Genomic DNA, 8,470 nt, shown 5'->3' with positions numbered 1-8,470 from the left:
AATATAATCCACCATATAAGCAAAATGAAAGAAAAAAACTATAAGATCTTCTCACTGGATGCTGAAAAAGCCTTTGACAAAATCCAACACTTCTTCATGATAAAAGTCTTGGAGAAGCACTCAGCTCTCCCACAGAGGGCCTGAATGGCCAATTCACCCAACCCCCAGAGAGTGAAGGGGATTACCATCGTTAAGCCAATAGTTTATGGCTAACAATAGTACTGTTGTCCCGTATTTGGGGAAGAAAAGATGGGCACACCACCAGTGGAAGTACAGGTAAAGCCATATAGAAATGAGGATATGTCAGCATACGTGAAGAAAACCCAGTTTAAATTACATAAGCCTCCATATGAAATTACTGTAACAGGATGGTGTGGATTTGAAATAATCATCAAAGTATTTTCCATTGACCCCAGTGAAAGACCTGTAACTGTAACTCTGCATCACTTACTAAAGCTGTTTCAGTCTGACACTGTGGAAAAAAGTGTGCAATGCTGTGAAAAAAGACAGTGGTTTCAGAGTTCTACAATGAAATGATAGTTCAAGACCTACGAGTAATGATGTAGCAACTATTAACAATGTCTCGTCAGCTAACATTAGGAACCTATAAGCATGAAACATGATTTGCAGAACTTGAAAACCAGAGGAAAATCAGAAGCTGCCAAGAAAAACAAGTTTTGAAACTGCAGAGCTTAAGGAGAGATTAAAAGCATGTCCTGAAACTATAAATTGTTCAAAAAATGAAACCAGAAAACTTGAAGAGGACGATCAAACGAAAGACATATTAGCAGCTGATAGTCAGATAACCAGAAAGCAGGAAGGACCTGGTGCAGAGGCTGGCATGTTTCTGGAAGGAGCTGAATGTGCATTTCCCCAGCCAGGGGTTTCTTGGCCGTGAAGTCCAATGATCACACTGCTTACACAGTCTTTCTTGGGACATACTTCTCTGTACTAAAAATTGATGCTAAGTAGCATTCCATAATGATAAGCACAATTTGTAAAGTGTTTGTTTGTTTGTTTGTTGAACTGTATGTGTAGCTTGTTTTCCGTCAGGCAAGCAACAAATTCTGTTTAAAGTCTAACTTGTGCAGATTTTGTACTTCTCTAGTAATTAGAATTAGTGGTTGGTCTGTATATTTAGTTCTTGAGGTTCTTATCTGCCGCAGTCTACCTCTTTTGCATATGATGTATCTGGTATTCAATAAATGTAGTTTACTGCTCAGAAAAAAAGTCTTGGAGAAATCAGAAACACATACAGCAAGCCAATAACTAACATTAAATTAAATGGAGAGAAACTTAAGGCAATTCCACTAAAATCAGCGACAAGACAAAGCTGCCTACTCCGTCCATATCCACTCAATATAATAGTTGAAGTTTTAGCTAGATCAATAAGACAACCAAAGGAGATCAAAGAGATATATGATCATATCATTAGATGCAGAAAAGACCTTTGAAAAAAAATCCAACATCCCTTTATAATAAAAGTCCAGGAAAGATTAGTGATACAAGAGACATACTTAAACATAATAAAGACAATATATAGCAAGTCTACAGCCAGCATCAAAATAAAGGAGAAAAAAACCTGCACAAAACTCAAGTCCAAGTGATCAAAGACTGTACCATAAAATAAGATACACTGAACCTGATAAGAAAGAAAATGGGAAATAGCCTTTAACCCATTGGCACAGGAGACGGCTTTCTAAACAGAACACCAATAGCTCAGGCACTAAGACTGACAATAAATGGGACCTCATGAAACTGAAAAGCTTCTGTAAGGAAAAGGTTACCTTCAATCAGACAAAGTGACAGCCTATAGAATGGAAAAAGATTTTATCAATTCTACATTAAATAGAGGGCTAATTTCCAAAATATATTTTTTTTTAATTCTCAAGAAACTAGATATCAAAAATTTAAATAATTCAATTTAAAAATGGGTACAGATCTTAACAGAGAATTCTCAAAAGAGAAATCTCAAGTGGCTGAGAAACATGTAAAGAAATGTTCAACATCCTAAGCCATCAGGGTAATGCAAATCAAAAGTACTTTGAGATTCCATCTTGCGCCTGTCAGAATGGGTAAGTCAATAACACAAGTAACAGTTCATGCTGGCAAGGATGGGGAGCAAGGAGGACAGTCCTCCATTGCTGCTGGGATTGCAAACTTGTACAGCCACTATGAAAATCAATAAGGTGGTTCCTCAGAAAGAAAAAAAAATTGATCTACTTCAAGACCAGCTCTACCACTCTTGAGCATATACCCAAAGGATGCTCCATCCTACCACAAAACACTTGTGCATCTATGTTCACTGTGGCTTCATTTATAATAGCCAGAAACTGGAAACAGCCTAGATGTCCCTCAGGTGAAGAATGGATAAACAAAATGTGGCACATTTACACAATGAAGTATTACTCCGCTGTTAAAAAAACAATGACATGAAATTTTCAGGTAAATGGATGAAACTAGAAAAAAAAATCATCTTAAATAAGGTAACCCAAACACAGAAAGATAACTACAGTATGTATTCACTTATAAGGGGATATAAACCATTAAGCAAATGATAACCAGAGAGCTTAGGTAAAGAGGAAGGGGTCTACAGTGGACACAGGGATCTCCCTAAGAAGGGAAAATAGATATTTATGAGTGGACTGGGGACAGGTGGAAATGGGGGTGGAAAAATCAGGTGGCAGGGAGATACAGTTGGAATTGGGGGGGGGTGGAAAATAGGGTGGAAGCCTAGTGCAATGGAAACTTCCTGGAATGTATGAAGGTGATTGTAATGAGGACTCCTAGTAATGGGAGATACAGAGTCTCAGCTGGCCATCTTGTGTAGCCAGGCAAGACTTCCAGTGGCAGAACTAGGTTACTTTCAGTTGAGTTGTTGTCTAAGGGAGGCCCATGAAAATCCCCAAACAAGCCTGGCTAAACAAAGTTAGGGCTCTACCAACTGAAGCAGGGCCCCATTGCTGAGGAAAACACCCACACAACTCACTGAACATAGAGAAGTCAAGGTAGTGCCTACATGAAGCCTTCACCTCCATGTGCTTGTCTCTATGGTACAGTAAGGTACTTTGTAGACTACTGAGAGAGAAACATGGACACCAACCCAGCCACAAGACCTTTGACCTACAATCTCTCCTGCAAAATATGCTAGGGCAATGGTGGCACAGAACCTGTGGGAATAGCCAACCAAAGTCTGGTTTGATCTAAGGCCCACTCTCCCAGTAGGAACTCACATCAACGCTGCTTTGATAACCAAGAACCAGAGACAAGATAGCCCAAAGACCTAGGGTAAAACCAGGCAAAAGAAAAACCAATAAAATGATTTCCTAATGATATTATTCTATACACCGATCAGTGCCTTATCCAGTCATCATCAGTGAGGCTTCCTCTGGCAGCAAATGGGAAGAGATACAGAGACCCACAGCCAGACATTATGTGTAAAGAGAATCTAAGTTGGAGATCTTCATCAAATCCCTCCCCTCTGAGCTCAGGGAATCATCCCACAGTGGAGGAGGCAGAAAGACTGTTAAGAGCCAGAGGAAATAAAGTATACCAGGAGAAGACCCTTGAATCAAATAAGCAAGGGAAATATGAGCTCCCAGAGACTTAAGCAGCACACAGGGCCTACAAGGCTCTGTCATGGGTCCTCTGTATATATCATAGCTACTAGCTTACTATTTTTATAGGACTTCTGAGAATGAGTGGGTCGCTTAGTGCCTGGTCTTAGGACTCCTTTTCTTCTGTTGGGTTACTGTGTCAAACTCAATATGATAACTTTTTTATTTTTCCTTACTATATTTTATTTTTGTCATGTTTGGTTGTTATCTCTTGGAAGCCTGTTCCATCTACAGAAAGGAAGTAGACGGGGAGTGTGTGGGGAGGAGTGAAGGGAGGGAAAGTGTAATCAGGATACAGTGTATGAGAAAAGAATTTATCATCAATAAAAGGATATATATGTATACACATACATACACACATACACACACACACACACACACACACACACACACACACACATATATATATATCTCCTATCGTTTTTGCACTTAGTTGTCCCCCAGAGGTGGAAAGTAAGTCTCCTATTGCTAAAGACAACATTCACTTCAGAAACATGACCCAGAGCCAGAGGCCCCTGAGCTGGAACTGACCTAAACGCCTCCTCCTTGAAGACTAGCTTTTATGGTACCAGAAGCTTCCGAAAGAAGGAGGCAAGCAACATTCTGATGCAGCTATGATGCCTATGAACCACATCAATGACCATAATAGCATGATCGCTCTAAGAATGCAGTAGTGGCATGCATACCTTGGTGTCGGTGGTAACCAACAGCTCTATAGTTGGACTTAAGCCCCGCTCAACAAGGGGGAGACCATGTCCAGCACTGGAAACCTAGCTAATTTCTCAGTCCTGGTAAAGTCATGATTATCAGAAGATAATTTACAGCCACTACTTTACTTAATCAGCGTAATTACTAACAGCAATCTTTAAACATGTGTCCTTATGCCCACAAATAAGTGCAGTCTTCAACCCTCATCAGGAAAACTTTTCTTTGCAACAGAGACCATTACAGAAAACCACACCTATGAAAATTCATAGTTGTGGAGACCAATTCCAATAGAGACATCAAAAAAAAAAAATGCTCCTGAACTTAAGGCTTATGAATCATTGCAGAAGAGAGGATGGAGAGATTGTAAAAGCCAGAAGATCAAGGGGTTTTCTGTGAGACTGTGTCTCCTAATATCAGAAGCTACACTCATGAAGTCTCACCAACATGATTGTCCAAACATGAGCTGAACAAGCACAACACGTTAAACTGGATAGGGGAAAGCCCATGGGGCCTCAACCCTACACGAAGAACTACAGGCAACTGAGGAAAGCTAGAAGTGAGAAAGGTGGTCTTCCCCAGGGAATAGCACATCAATTGGATGTTCAGTGCCCTGAAAACATACATACAAGTAACGTTATACAGACTGAGCAGGTTACACTTAGGAATATATATGTGTATATATATTCGTGCATGCGCTAGCAATTAATGAAAGAAAGGCCATAACTTTGGAGAGTTGGTAGTATGGGAGAATTTGGAGAAAGGAAAGATAGGAGGAAATGTTATTATATAGTAATCTCAAAATTTTTTAAAGTAAAAAATAAATAGCAGTAGATTTTTGAAATGATGGGATATCTACTAAAAAGACATTGGGGATATATCAGAAATGATTGTCAAGTTTTCCAATGTGAGGCAATGTTACTATAAAAAAAAGATGAGAAGGTTCTTTTGGGAAGCACACTGAGAAGTAGAGTCCTGACATTGGCAGTTTTCAAGTATTAATAGTTCACCTGCTATCACGAGTCGTTAAAAGGATGGAGGGTGAAAGGGGGTGTGGCTGGAAAATGAATGGATAGGTAGGTTATATGATGACTCCAATGGGACAAACCCTTGCATAATCCCTTACTTATGGGTGAGTGTGCCTCAAACCAACAGAATACAGCACAGACGGCATGATGTTACTTCTATGGTGATCTTATATAAGATATCTTATCCTGCTGAAGCCAGATTTTCCTGCCTGGAGCATCAAGCAACAATGTCAATCAACAGCCTGTGGAGAGAGCCATGGGCAAGAGCCACGAACAATCTCCAGCCACCAGCCAACCAGAAAGTTGAAGCCTCCATGTGACACCCACCCACAAGGAAAAGAATTCTGCCAACAGACTAGGGAGTAGAATAAAGTAAGAAAGACCAATTATTAGACACGGTTTATTGATTTATATAGTGCCTTACTTAAAGCGCTACTTACACTGCTGATTTGCCAAGCATGACTTCACTTGTTACCTGGAACAGAATGACCGGGAGAAACAGCTGAAACAATGGGTCTTTGCCCTGGGCAAACTGCTGACTGCCCCATGGGCTTCTGTAAAATCTTGCTTGCTGGCCTGCTCCACCTTGTGGTCATACAGTATAAATTGAGAATACAGACTAGACATCAAAGGCATCAAGACATGAAGGCATCAAGACATGAAAGGCAGCAAAACATTTCAAGAGCGTCCTGGCTTCGTCCTCTCAGTTCCACTCTCACTGGTGTCAGAGAGCTTACCCAGAAAGATTCCTGCAACAGCTGAGCAAACTTAGAAGCAGACCTTCCTTGGAAGCCTCTGTATGAGACTGTTTCTTTGTGAGACCCTGAAGCAGAGATCTAGGCAAGCCTAGGCTCCTGACCCCCTAAAACAAGATAGGCATATACTGTTTTATGATAAAGTGTGTGGAAACTTGTTCTGCAGTAATAGAAAATTAATACTGGTAGCTGCATAGATGGATGGACAGATAGATACAAAGTAATGTTAGCTCTAATGGCTCATAACAATAATTGGTTCTGGTTTTGTATGTTTGAAACTATTCCCTAATAACAAGCTTCCATTTGGTGGTTTCAGTTCAGAAAAAAAAAAAAATGGAAGAGTTCCAGATATGTGTATTTTACTTTTTGTTTGTGTTTTGAGATTTTCCCTAAACCTTGCTCTTGTTAGGCAAGTGCCTTACTACTGGGTTGTTTTCCCCACCCTTTGACAAATAATTATACCACAATAAGTTATGGGAGAAGAATCGCCAACTCCAAGTATCTCTTTTTGTTTGTAAGAACTACATCTGACAAAATGCTGTAACTAGACATCTTACATCTATGCTGCACATGTCTTTATAATTTTGAAAAGTTTTAAAATTTTTATTCAAAATGTTTCACATTTTATTATGCTTTGTTTAAATCTAAAGATAGGTCAAGTGTTTATTATGACAAATTTTGGTAGTTAATTCCAAGTGAGGCCTGGGGTTGAGAATAACACTCATTGGTAGAACCATTGCTTAGCATGTACAGAACTGTGGGTTTAATACACAAAATCGCAATAAATAGGTAATAAAGAGGACTCTTTTTCAATTTCTCCTGAAGGCACCACAGGGCCCTGATATGCAAGGCCTTTTGGAGGGAAGTTTTGGGAGGTCTTCCTGTGATGGACCTGGTAGAGTCTTTAAAAGACTTCCTGGTACCAGGTACCAGGAAGCCCAGCACAGCTGCGGTATTCTGACAGCCCAGCCACACCCCCATCCTACATCATCTGGTCCTTCCTCCAAGCAAATAGCATTGGGCCTCTTTGGGGGAGGGCTTAAAGAGAACTTTCAAAAAGAGTTGACTTCTGCATGTCAGTTTGTTTACATTTGAGACTTTACCAGAAGTGATCTGAGTTCACATTGAAAAGGTGCCAAGAGTTGCTGGAGAGACAGCTCAAGAGTTGAGAGCACCTGGCTGTTCTTCCAGAGAACCTGGGTCTGGTTTCCAGCACCCACGTGGCAGCTCACAGTAGCCTGTAACTCTAGTTCCAGAGGATCAATCACCCTCCTCTGGCCTCTGCCAGCACTGTAAACACGTGGTACATAGACACAACATGCAGGCAAAACACCCATGCACAAAAAATAAAAAGATTAATGAATCTAAAAAATGAAAAAACAAGAAAATAAAAAGTGCCCAAAGCGCAGAAGGTAAAGAGAAAAAATAAGGGTCCTCGTCCAATAAGCCTCATCTTGGGCAGCGGCCACCGCTTCCAACCTCTATTCTAAGGGACACTCCAAGGATGAACTCCCAGCTTCTTCCTCAGGACAGCAGGGTTTGGAGGGGATAGGATGGCAAGTCTGGGGTGTCAGTTCTTTCCTGCCACCTTGTAGGATCCTGGGTTCAAACTCCAGACACAGGCCTGCCAGAAAAGCCTACCTGCCAAGTTAGCTCACCAGCCCACGTTTGTTTTTTTATAGATCACACGATACGTTCAGAATGCATTCTGTCCATGTACTTTGTAACCCTAACACAGACGAGTTAGGGTGAAGTCACAGGGTTCAGAGAGCTGCCACCTACAGAGCCTGGCCCTCCCACCCACCTGCACCAAAAGGTAGAATGGGCAGAGGGTCTTGAGTTTTGGAGAGCGTGGCTTGGCATCTCAACCATATTGGGAGTGCATACTGCTCCACTGGACCCGTAAAGAAACTGAGGAAAAGGACACATAACCTATCAGCAGCCAAGACCGGGAATCTTTCCTGCCCTCTTCAGTGTGGCCTCATCAAAATGTTAGTAGGGAGGCTGAAGATGTGGGCTGACTAACGCCTTAATCTTTTCAAAAATTGATTTATTGTATGTGTAATTGGCACTTGTATGGAAGTCTAACTCTGTGAAGTCGGTTCCGCCTTTACATGGATTCCATGTACTCGGGTCCTCTGGGCTTTTAACCCTTGAACTATTTTGCCTTCCCTGACCCAGCCACCTAAACCATCTCCCGCCAGTCTTTGCATTAGGCCCCACGGCCCCGCCTCCTTCAGGACCAGCCCTCCCCTCAACAACCCTCTTTCCCCAGTTGCCAATAGGCCCTTCCACCCCTCCCTACTCTTCTTTATTTAAGTCACCAACCCTCAGGCCCCAAATCCGAGCAGGCTGCCAGGAAAGG

At 41.4% G+C, this 8,470-nt stretch overlaps 1 pseudogene; it reads left to right on the top strand.

The window, feature by feature from the left end:
* The first annotated feature begins 249 nt into the window (after window positions 1-249).
* On the top strand, window positions 250-898 carry LOC129676486 (YEATS domain-containing protein 4-like; annotated as a pseudogene).
* Window positions 899-8,470: the final 7,572 nt, after the last annotated feature.

The sequence above is a fragment of the Psammomys obesus genome, unplaced genomic scaffold (genome assembly GCF_907164565.1).
Source record: "Psammomys obesus unplaced genomic scaffold, mPsaObe1.curated_primary_1811, whole genome shotgun sequence".
In the NCBI taxonomy this organism is placed as follows: Eukaryota; Metazoa; Chordata; class Mammalia; order Rodentia; family Muridae; genus Psammomys; species Psammomys obesus.
Note: the sequence above shows the minus strand (reverse complement) of the source record. Positions and strands in the feature narration are given on the sequence as shown.